We start from the raw sequence: 12,624 nt of genomic DNA on the forward strand, positions 1-12,624 counted from the left end.
ATTTGACATGCTCTGACTGTGTCTGTCAGGAAATATCTATATTCGGACCCTGTCAGCATGTACTACTTAGCTTCATCTATCATATCTAGTTTTGGTGGCTGTATACATATGGGCCACATGTGGGACAGGCTCTAAATAGGTGTTTATTCAGTCTCTGCTTCAAACTTTGCCTCAATATCCCCTCATAAGAATATTTTTGTTACCCCTTTTAAGAAGGAGTGAAGCATCCACACTTTGGTCATCCTTCTTGAGCTTCCTGTGGTCTGTGGATTGTATCATGGGTAGTTTGAGATTGGGGGCTAATATCCACTTATGAATGAGTGCATACCATGTGTGCTTTTCTGTGATTGAGCTAGCTCACTCAGGATGATAATTTCTAGCCCAATCCATTTACCTATGAATTTCATTCAGTCATTGTTTTTGATAGCTGAGTAATGTTCCATTGTGTAGATGCATCCATTCCTCAGTTGAAAAGCATCTGTGTTTTTTCCAGCTTCTGGCTATTATAAATAAGGCTGCTGTGAACATAATGGAGCATGTGTCTTTGTTGTATGTTGGAGCATCTTTTGGGTATATGCCCAGGAGAGCTATAGCTGGGTCCTCAGGTAGTGCAATGTCCAATTTCTGAGGAACTTCCAGCCTGATTTCGAGAATGGTTGTACCAGTTTGCAATCCCACCAACAGTGAAGGAGTGTCCTTCTTTCTCCACATCCTCATCAGCATCTGTTGTCACCTGAGTTTTTGATCTTAGCCATTCTGACTGGTGTGAGTTGGAATCTCAAGGTTGTTTTGATTTGCATTTCCCTGATGACTAAGGATGTTGAACATTTCTTTAGGTACTTCTCAGCCATTCGATATTCCTCAGCTGAGGATTCTTTGTTTAGCTCTGTATCCCATTTTTTTTTCATTTGCCTGAAAATTTCATTATGTCTTTGATTTTTTTTTTTATTAACTTGAGTATTTCTTATATACATTTCGAGTGTTATTCCCTTTCCCGGTTTCCGGGCAAACATCCCCCTCCCCCCTCCATTCCTTATGGGTGTTCCCCTTCCAACCCTCCCCGCATTGCCGCCCTGCCCCCCATAGTCTAGTTCACTGGGGGTTCAGTCTTAGCAGGACCCAGGGCTTCCCCTTCCACTGGTGCTCTTACTAGGATACTCATTGCTACCTATGAGGTCAGAGTCCAGGGTCAGTCCATGTATAGTCTTTAGGTAGTGGCTTAGTCCCTGGAAGCTCTGGTTGCTTGACATTGTTGTACATATGGGGTCTCGAGCCCCTTCAAGCTCTTCCAGTTCTTTCTCTGATTCCTTCAATAGGGGACCTATTCTCAGTTCAGTGGTTTGCTGCTGGCATTCGCCTCTGTATTTGCTGTATTCTAGCTGTGTCTCTCATGAGCGATCTACATCCGGCTCCTGTCGGTCTGCACTTCTTTGCTTCATCCATCTTGTCTAATTGGGTGGCTGTATATGTATGGGCCACATGTGGGGCAGGCTCTGAATGGGTGTTCCTTCAGTCTCTGTTTTGATATTTGCCTCTCCCTTCCCTGCCAAGGGTATTCTTTTTCCTCATTTAAAGAAGGAGTGAAGCATTCACATTTTGATCATCCGTCTTGAGTTTCGTTTGTTCTAGGGATCTAGGGTAATTCAAGCATTTGGGCTAATAGCCACTTATCAATGAGTGCATACCATGTATGTCTTTCTGTGATTGGGTTAGCTCACTCAGGATGATATTTTCCAGTTCCAACCATTTGTCTACGAATTTCATAAACTCGTTGTTTTTGATAGCTGAGTAATATTCCATTTTTAATAGAGTTATTTGGCTCTGTGGAGTCTAAATTCTTGAGTTATTTGTATATTTTGGATATTAGCCTTCTATCCGATGTAGGATTGCTAAGGTCTTTTGGCAATCTGTTAGTTGGTGTTTTGTCCTAATGGCAGTGCCCTTTTGCTCTTACAAAAGCTTTGCAGTTTTGTGAGGTCCCATTTGTCGATTCTTGATCTTAGAGCATAAGCCACTGGTGTTTTGTTCAGGAAAATTTACCCTGAATGTAAACAAGACTCTTCCCCACTTTTTCTTCTATTCATTTGAGTGTATGGGGTTTGATGTGGAGGTCCTTGATCCACTTGGAATTCAGCTTTGTACAGGGTGATAAGAATGGATCTAATTGTATTCTCCTACATGCTGACCTCCAGTTGAACCAGTACCATTTGTTGAAAATGCCATCCTTTTTCCATTGGACGATTTTATCTCCTTTGTTTAAATCAAGTGATCATAGGTGTGTGGGTTCACTTCTTGGTCTTCAATTCTATTTTTTTTTATTAACTTGAGTATTTCTTATATAAGTTTCGAGTGTTATTCACTTTCCCGGTTTCCGGGCAAACATCCCCCTCCCCCCTCCATTCCTTAGGTTGTTCCCCTCCCAACCCTCCCCCCATTGCCGCCCTCCCCCCAACAGTCTAGTTCACTGGAGGTTCAGTCTTAGCAGGACCCAGGGCTTCCCCTTCCACTGGTGCTCTTACTAGGATACTCATTGCTACCTATGAGGTCAGAGTACAGGGTCAGTCCATGTATAGTCTTTAGGTAGTGGCTTAGTCCCTGGAAGCTCTGGTTGCTTGGCATTGTTGTACATATGGGGTCTCGAGCCCCTTCAAGCTCTTCCAGTTCTTTCTCTGATTCCTTCAACGGGGGTCCTATTCTCAGTTCAGTGGTTTGCTGCTGGCATTCGCCTCTGTATTTGCTGTATTCTGGCTGTGTCTCTCATGAGCGATCTACATCCGGCTCCTGTCAGTCTGCACTTCTTTGCTTCATCCATCTTGTCTAATTGGGTGGCTGTATATGTATGGGCCACACGTGGGGCAGGCTCTGAATGGGTGTTCCTTCAGTCTCTGTTTTAAAATTTGCCTCTCTCTTCCCTGCCAAGGGTATTCTTGTTCCCCTTTTAAAGAAGGAGTGAAGCATTCACATTTTGATCATCGGTCTTGAGTTTCATTTGTTCTAGGCATCTAGGGTAATTCAAGCATTTGGGCTAATAGCCACTTATCAGTGAGTGCATACCATTTATGTCTTTCTGTGTTTGGGTTAGCTCACTCAGGATGATATTTTCCAGTTCCAGCCATTTGCCTACGAATTTCATAAAGTCGTTGTTTTTGATAGCTGAGTAATATTCCATTGTGTAGATATACCACATTTTCTGTATCCATTCCTCTGTTGAAGGGCATCTGGGTTCTTTCCAGCTTCTGGTTATTATAAATAAGGCTGCGATGAACGAAGTGGAGCACGTGTCTTTTTTATATGTTGGGGCATCTTTTGGGTATATGCCCAAGAGAGGTATAGCTGGATCCTCAGGCAGTTCAAAGTCCAATTTTCTGAGGAACCTCCAGCCTGATTTCCAAAATGGTTGTACCAGTCTGCAACCCCACCAACAATGGAGGAGTGTTCCTCTTTCTCCGCATCCTCTCCAGCATTTGCTGTCAGCTGAGTTTTTGATCTTAGCCATTCTCACTGGTGTGAGGTGAAATCTCAGGGTTGTTTTGATTTGCATTTCCCTTATGACTAAAGATGTTGAACATTTCTTTAGGTGTTTCTCAGCCATTCGGCATTCCTCAGCTGTGAATTCTTTGTTTAGCTCTGAACCCCATTTTTAATAGGGTTATTTGTCTCCCTGTGGTCTAACTTCTTGAGTTCTTTCTATATTTTGGATATAAGGCCTCTATCTGTTGTAGGATTGGTAAAGATCTTTTCCCAATCTGTTGGTTGCTGTTTTGTCCTAACCACAGTGTCCTTTGCCTTACAGAAGCTTTGCAGTTTTATGAGATCCCATTTGTCGATTCTTGATCTTAGAGCATAAGCCATTGGTGTTTTGTTCAGGAAATTTTTTCCAGTGCCCATGTGTTCCAGATGCTTCCCTAGTTTTTCTTCTGTTAGTTTGAGTGTGTCTGGTTTGATGTGGATGTCCTTGATCCACTTGGACTTAAGCTTTGTACAGGGTGATAAGCATGGTTCTATCTGCATTCTTCTACATGTTGACCTCCAGTTGAACCAGCACCATTTGCTGAAAATGCTATCTTTTTTCCATTGAATCGTTTTGGCTCCTTTGTCAAAAATCAAGTGACCATAGGTGTGTGGGTTCATTTCTGGGTCTTCAATTCTATTCCATTGGTCTATCTGTCTGTCTCTGTACCAATACCATGCAGTTTTTATCACTATTGCTCTGTAATACTGCTTGAGTTCAGGGATAGTGATTCCCCGTGAACTCCTTTTATTGTTGAGGATAGTTTTAACTATCCTGGGTTTTTTGTTATTCCAGATGAATTTGCAAATTGTTCTGTCTAACTCTTTGAAGAATTGGATTGGTATTTTGATGGGGATTGCATTGAATCTGTAGATTGCTTTTGGTAAAATGGCCATTTTTACTATATTAATCCTGCCAATCCATGAGCATGGGAGATCTTTCCATCTTCTGAGGTCTTCTTCAATTTCTTTGCTCAGTGTCTTGAAGTTCTTATTGTACAGATCTTTTACTTGCTTGGTTAAAGTCACACCGAGGTACTTTATATTATTTGGGTCTATTATGAAGGGTGTCGTTTCCCTATTTTCTTTCTCGGCTTGTTTCTCTTTAGTGTAGAGGAAGGCTACTGATTTATTTGAGTTAATTTTATACCCAGCCACTTTGCTGAAGTTGTTTATCAGCTTTAGTAGTTCTCTGGTGGAACTTTTGGGATCACTTAAATATACTATCATATCATCTGCAAATAGTGATATTTTGACTTCTTCTTTTCTGATCTGTATCCCCTTGACCTCCTTTTGTTGTCTGATTGTTCTGGCTAGAACTTCAAGAACTATATTGAATAAGTAGGGAGAGAGTGGGCAGCCTTGTCTAGTCCCTGATTTTAGTGGGATTGCTTCAAGTTTCTCTCCATTTAGTTTAATGTTAGCAACTGGTTTGCTGTATATGGCTTTTACTATGTTTAGGTATGGGCCTTGAATTCCTATTCTTTCCAGGACTTTTATCATGAAGTGGTGTTGAATTTTGTCAAATGCTTTCTCAGCATCTAATGAAATGATCATGTGGTTTTGTTCTTTCAGTTTGTTTATATAATGGATCACGTTGATGGTTTTCGTACATTAAACCATCCCTGCATGCCTGGGATGAAGCCTACTTGATCATGGTGGATGATTGTTTTGATGTGCTCTTGGATTCGGTTTGCCAGAATTTTATTGAGTATTTTTGCATCGATATTCATAAGGGAAATTGGTCTGAAGTTCTCTTTCTTTGTTGGGTCTTTGTGTGGTTTAGGTAGAAGCGTAATTGTGGCTTCATAGAAGGAATTCAGTAGTGCTCCATCTGTTTCAATTTTGTGGAATAGTTTGGATAATATTGGTATGAGGTCTTCTGTGAAGGTCTGATAGAATTCTGCACTAAACCCGTCTGGTTGGTCTTCAATTCTATCCACTCGTCTATCTGCCTGTCTCTGTACCAACACCATACATTTTTTATCACTATTGCTCTGTAATACTGCTTGTGGTCAGGTATGGTGACTTGAGTTGTAACCAGAATACATATATTCGTTCAGGATATCCAGCATTACATGAATCTCCATCTGAGATTTGATATATATATATATATATATATATATATATATATATATATATATATATATATATATATATATATATATCTTCATATTGTAGAATTTTCTAGGTGTGTTACACAGTGAAAAGCTCCAGTATTGAGCACTAGCTAAAATTTTGAAGAAATGAAAACTTCTTACATACATGATACATTGGGATAATTCCATACTATATGGGGAGGAGACAGGCAAGAAAGGATAATAGGGGGAAGGAGAGGAGGTACCAAGACAAGGACAGAAAGGGAAAGGGGGTATAACATCTAAATCCATGAAACTTCAAATTAGAAACATATCAGAAGTGGTTGCATTTTGAAGTGTAAATCCTAGACTTTCTGAAAAAGTCTGTTTAGCACACTGTATAACTTTCTTTCCATTGCAAATAGGAGTTTTAATTTCATTTGAAAATAAGCCATTTCTCAACTCCTTTTTCATTTTTAAAAATTACTTATAAAGATCAGCAGGCTATTATAAAGCAAGCTTTATATTTTTTGCTACAAACCAATATGGGATAATACAGATAAGATTCATTTTCATATTCTTTTGAGACGGCAAACAGGTAAATTCATGGGTTCTTCCCCCAGTATACAGAAAATATATCAGATAAGAATTAAAAAACATTAACATGAAAAAGCTTCCTTTTTGAAATTGAAGTTATGACTTGTACCATTTTGTAAGAAAAGTTCAAATAGGACCAGATAATAAATATTAAAGGACTGAGCTATGCAACATTTAAAAGTAGAAGACTTGATGACTCTTGAATTTAAAAATATCAGATAATTTTCTAAACATATATGACTTGACCTATTCTTCCATCTCTGATTCAGATGGTCCATATATCCAGAGCAAGTTCTGTGTCATAGGGGAAGCAATGATTTTTGTCATTCACTGAAGAAAATGTGAAAATAGGTTATATGAGGAAGAGTTTACACTGAGAGTCAGTGTCTGAGAATTTTGATTTCTGCAGGGTGTTGGCTTTATAAAATAATTCCAGAGGAGAAATGAAGCTACAGAAATAGAAGAAAACAGAGTGAATGAATTGAGGAAGCATACTCTAGGAACCTCCCGAATTCTCTTAAAAGATGGATAACTAGCTTCGAATTCTTTGACATCACAATGCCCAAGGCATGAAGGACCACTCTTCATTAGAGTCTTGAGTGTTTCTTCAGGTCCTGAGTCTCAGGTACACAGAGAAAAGCAAGCCAGAATGAGTCATAGAAAGTTTATTTGATTTACCCTATTCCTGAAATGTAAGACACATGGAATTTCAGGGAAATTCGGGTGTTTTTCCAAACAAGTTTTTAAATTCTCACAAAAAAATACAAGGCAATCTCAGAGAAAATGTTGCAGTCTCTGCAAGATTTCTGTAAAAGGTAAGGAATAGAGTACATTTAAAAGAAATGATATGTATTTTTTACATCAACAAGCCATCTGTATCCGGTAATGCTCTTGGAAAGAGAAGAAAAGAAGCAAAATGTATTCCTTAAGGCCACAAGCAATGATACTTTCTATCAAGTATTTACTCTTTACTTACACGAAAGAAAAACCTTACCTACAGAGAATGATTTGAGTGAGCAGCCTATGTGGATAGACACTAAAAAAATAATTAGATTTATAGCATTGGTAATAATACAACCATTACTTGGTCCTACATTTGTGCTTATATATGGAGGTGATGGAGTTGGGGAAGAAAATAGCATGGTGTTCTTTTTTCCCCTATCATTACTACATGAATGAACTTTCTGGACATAATATAATCGATGCTATACATTTAGTCAGTTTATTTTCAATACTCGTTTGTTGAGACTTCCTGAAATTTGGTTGACGTAGATTTGAGGAAATAAAATAAAAATTAAGCAAGTAGCTTTCCACAGAATTCCCAGTGCCAACAATATTTGTTTAGCTCTGAACCCCATTTTTATTTATTTTTTCATCTTTATTAACTTGAATGTTTCTTATTTACATTTTGATTGTTATTCCTTTTCCAGGTTTCCAGGCCAACATACCCCTCCCCTTCTCAATGGATATTCCCCTCCCCATCCTCCCCCCATTACCCCCTACTCCCAAAAATCACGTTCACTGGGGGTTCAGTCTTGGCAGTACCAAGGCCTTCCCGGTCCACTGGTGCTCTTAAAAGGCTATTCATTGCTACCTATGAGGTTGGAGCCTAGGGTCAGTCCATGTATAGTCTTTGGGTAGTGGCTTAGTCCCTGGTAGCTCTGATTGGTTGGAAGTGTTGTTCATATGGGGTCTCAGGCCCCTTCAAGCTCTTTCATTCCGTTTTTTGATTCCTTCAACGTGTGTCCCGTTCTCAGTTCAGTGGTTTGCTGCTGGTATTCACCTATGTATTTGCCATATTCTGGCTGTGTCTCTCAGGAGAGATCTACATCTGGTTCCTGTCAGCCTTCACTTCTTTGCTTCATCCATCTTATCTAGTTTGGTGGCTGTATATGTATGGGCCACATGTGGGACAGGCTCTGAATGGGTGTTCCTTCTGCCTCTCTTCTAAACTTTGCCTCCCTATTTCCTCCCAAAGGTATTCTTGTTCCCCTTTTTTAATCATTTTTTCTCCTTTTTCTTTTTCTTTTTTTTTTTTTTTTCGGAGCTGGGGACCGAACCCAGGGCCTTGCGTTTGCTAGGCAAGCGCTCTACCACTGAGCTAAATCCCCAACCCCTCTTGTTCCCCTTTTAAAGAAGGAGTGAGGCATTCATATTTTGGTCATCCTTGAGTTTCATGTGTTCTGTGGATCTGGGGTATAATTATAATATAAAATCATGTATTAATTAAAATGACAGAAGGTTCCTGTGGTCTCTATTATAACTTAGGCAGAGTCAGTCTGCCCATCAGGCCCAGAAGATAAAAAAAAATTTTTCCTGTGGAGAAAGTAAATTCAAAATGAGAAATAACCCATGTTGACTTAGGCAATATGAGACATTTAACATTCTGGGTATCCTCTATTTGTTCGCAGTGTAGGCCAAGCCCTGGCAGTGGGCAAGGCAATAAAGCCGGGTTTCTTAGTGGTTATCATGCCACAATCCAGGTAAAATTTTGTTGCTGTGCGCATATCTTTTTTGGAGACCATGGGGAGAAAACTGTCAGGATTTAGGAGTCTCTATAACAAGAAGCCTAAACATTTAACATTACATTTAGCAGATTTCTGACAATATTTAGAGTCAGTCTATTAAGAATATCTGAGTTAGACAACCTGTGTTTGTTTAATTACTTCTTCTAGATGTATCTAGCAAATAAAGAGAGACCATCGTAGCTCAATGGCAGTAGCAAAAACAAGGCTAAATGTATATTTAAGGCAGTGATCTGTAACTTTTTACTGTTTGGAAATCCTTATTTAGCAAGGTAAGATAGAATGAAATTCTTAATTGCTGAAGGACTTTCAAAGGATGTACTATTAAAAGTAGTGAAAAACAGAGGACTGTCCATAACAAAGATGGCACTGAAGTTACAGCCAGTCACTTGACTGCCCTTATGAAGCAATAGCATAGCAATACCTTATCTGCCCACAACAAATATAGCAGACAGTCACAGGACTGCCCCTAGTTAAGAGGGCACTAAGAGTCATGTATCATACCTTAAAATGTAGTTGAAGAAATGTGGCTGTGTATTCTAGAATGGAACAAACAGAAGCATGGCAAAGACAAACATGCAGACAAATCTAAGCAACCCAGTGCGAGGGATGTGTAGCATGGCTTGTGGACAGGTAGTAGCCATGGGAGCACAATTATCACTCTACAGAACAGAATTTTGTCAAGCGGGTGGTACAGAGGGGTGTACCTGAAGCAGTCTTCTCTCTGTCTCCTAGAATCTATGCTTAGGCAGGAGAGTAAGAATGCTCGAGGTGCTCAGAGGAGTTCAGGCTGAGAGAGCTTATACCTGTACCATAGAGAGCTGAGCAGTAGGCAGCTGAGTTAAGCAGAAGTGCCTGTGGTGGCTCAGTAGAGCAGAGTAGGGGCACAGTCAAGAGTGCAGGGGCCAAGGTGGATGGCCACTGGAATGCTGAGGAGGCAGAATCAAGGCAGCAGGAAACTGGGAAAAAAGAGGGTTAGGGTTAGGGTTAGGGTTAGGGTTAGGGTTAGGGTTAGGGTTAGGGTTACGGTTAGGGTTACTAGCAGCAAGAGAATGAAGGGCGAGGCAAATGGCTTACAGATTGCTGGTGAATTGTTAAAGCACCTTTAAGTGGCCATGTAGAGTTATTGATTTGTAGATAATGGGGCCAAATTTAGCCTGAGAATTAGACTGGAAGGCATGGAAGGCATCTCTATTTGGATGAGAGTAGAAGTTATTAATTACCCCATCAGGGTCTTGAGGATAAATTAATAACTAGAAAATGACAGATGAACTGGGGGTCTGAGCTGAGGCTAGCTCCTGAAGAGTTAACAGGAGAACAGTTCATCTAGGCCTAGCATTTCACAGCAATGAGAAAGGAACAACCTAAGCAGAGAGAGGAAAATCTCACCCAAGGGAAAATGCCCTTGAATGAAGGGTCAGTGATAAGGCTAGTCATGATTGTGAATGCCTCCATGCCCAATGATACCACAGAGTGCCTGGGAGCTCAACAGCCTTCACTTGGGACCGGGGAACATTTACACTGACCAGAGGAGGGAGGGAGCTTTTCAATTCACCAGTGTTTGAATGGATGGGTCTGGAGAGCTATGCCACAATGTACATGTGGCAGCAGGAGATGTTAACCTGTGAATTTCTAAATCTGTGTCTTAGCATCAATGTTGTCTTTTATAAAAAAAGAAAGACAGAACCAGGATATGTTTGTAGAGGTGTGGTATGGTGAGGTCAATGGGAGTGCTTCTATGAGCCTCTGCTTAGGCATCCCCCTGCCCCTGCTGTGGTACTGGCCATAGGACAGATATAGTACGAAATAGAGTTTATTTAGGGCATGGGGAAAGGAGTTGAGGAGGGAGTAGAGATATAGAAAGGTAGATACACACACACACACACACACAGAGAGAGAGAGAGACAGACAGAGAGACAGAGAGACAGAGAGACAGAGAGACAGAGAGACAGAGAGACAGAGAGACAGAGAGGAGTACAGACGAGCCAGGAATATATGCCAGGGGTAGAGAAGAGACAAAGAGAATAAGAGGGAAAGAGATTAAAAGATTGAAGAGGGTGCAAACAGCCCCTTTTATAGTGAGTCAGACATTCCTGGCTTTTACCAGGTAACTGCGGGATAGAGCTCACAAGGAATGTTAACAAGATTGTCTAAGATATAAACTCAAGGGACAGCACATGCTGGCAAGGATGTGGTGAAAGGGGAACATGTTTTCATTGTTGGATGTATTGCAAACTTGTACAATCACTCTGAATATCAATTTGGTATTTTCTCAGAAAATTGGAAATACTTCTAAATGAAAACCCTCTGTATCACTTCTAGGTATATATCCAAAAGATACTCCCATACTCCAAGGATATGTGCTCCACTATGTTCATAGCAGCTTTATCTGTAATATGGAAGAACTGGAAGCAACCCAGATGTCTCTCAAATGAAGAATGTATACAGAAAATATGGTGCATTCATTAAAGGTTGAAGGGCAAACATCTCAGTTGGAAGATGAGAGAATAAATTATTTCCTGATGGCAACCTTAATAGTATGACTAATATATTATCCTTTGTTAGCTTCTGTTTTTTTTCATCTTTATTAAATTGAATATTTCTTATTTACATTTCGATTGTTATTCACCTTCCCGGTTTCCAGGCCAACATCTCCCTAGCCCCTCCTCCTCCCCTTCTCTATGGGTGTTCCCCTCACCATCCTACCCCTATTACCACCCTCCGCCCAACAACACACATTCACTGGGGGTTCAGTCTTGGCAGGACCAAGGGCTTCTCCTTCCACTGGTGCTCTTAGTAGGCTATTCATTGCTACCTAGGAGGTCAGAGTCCAGGGTCAGTCCATGTATAGTCTTTAGGTAGTGGCTTAGTCCTGGAAGCTCTGGTTGGTTGGCATTGTTGTTCATATGGGGTCTCAAGCCCCTTCAAGCTCTTTCAGTCCTTTCTAAGATTCCTTCAACGGGTGTCCCGTTCTCACTTCAGTGGTTTGCTGCTGGCATTCGCCTATGTATTTGCCTTATTCTGGCTGTGTCTCTCAGAAGAGGTCTATATTCGATTCCTGTCAGCCTGCACTTCTTTGCTTCATCTATCTTATCCAGCTTGGTGACTGTATATGTACAGGCCACATGTGGGGCAGGCTCTGAATGGGTGCTCCTCCTGCCTCTGTTCTAAACTTTGCCTCCCTATTCCCTAGCAAGGGAATTTTTGTTCCCCTTTTAAAGAAGGAGTGAAGCATTCACATTTTGGTCATCCTTATTGATTTTCATGTGTTCTGTGCATCTAGGGTAATTCAACCATTTGGGCTAATAGAAACTTACCAATGAGTGCATACCATGTGTGTTTTTCTGGGATTGGGTTACCTCTCTCTGGTTGATATTTTCCAGTTCCAACCATTTGCCTACGAATTTCATAAAGTCATTGTTTTTGATAGGTGAGTAATATTCCATTTTGTAGATATACCACATTCCTCTGTTGAAGGGCATCTGGGTTCTTTCCAGCTTCTGGCTATTATAAATAAGGCTGCTATGAACATAGTGGGGCATGTGTCTTTGTTATATGTTGGAGAATCTTTTGGGTATATGCCCAAGAGAGGTATAACTGGGTCCTCAGGTAGTTCAATGTCCAATTTTCTGAGGAATATCCAGACTGATTTCCAGAATGGTTGTACCAGTCAGCAATTGCACCAACAATGGAGGAGTGTTCCTCTTTCTCCACATCCTCATCAGCATTTGCTGTCACCTGTGTTTTTGATCTTAGCCATTCTCACTGTTGTGAGGTAAAATCTCAGGGTTGTTTTGATTTGCATTTCCCTTATGACTAAAGATGTTGAACATTTCTTTAGATGTTTTTGAGCCATTCAGCATTCCTCAGCTGTGAATTCTTAATTTAGCTCTGAACCCCATTTTTTTTTATTT

General features: G+C 40.5%; 1 long non-coding RNA gene across 1 annotated transcript; it reads left to right on the forward strand.

Moving 5' to 3' along the window:
* Nucleotides 1-6,794: 6,794 nt before the first annotated feature.
* On the forward strand, nt 6,795-11,239 carry LOC147998224 (uncharacterized). Its single transcript, XR_015647071.1, has 2 exons — nt 6,795-7,000; nt 11,033-11,239. It is a non-coding gene; the product is annotated as an uncharacterized LOC147998224 (long non-coding RNA).
* Nucleotides 11,240-12,624: the final 1,385 nt, after the last annotated feature.

This window comes from Rattus norvegicus, chromosome X, assembly GCF_021556685.1.
Source record: "Rattus norvegicus strain SHRSP/BbbUtx chromosome X, alternate assembly SHRSP_T2T, whole genome shotgun sequence".
NCBI classification, from domain to species: Eukaryota; Metazoa; Chordata; class Mammalia; order Rodentia; family Muridae; genus Rattus; species Rattus norvegicus.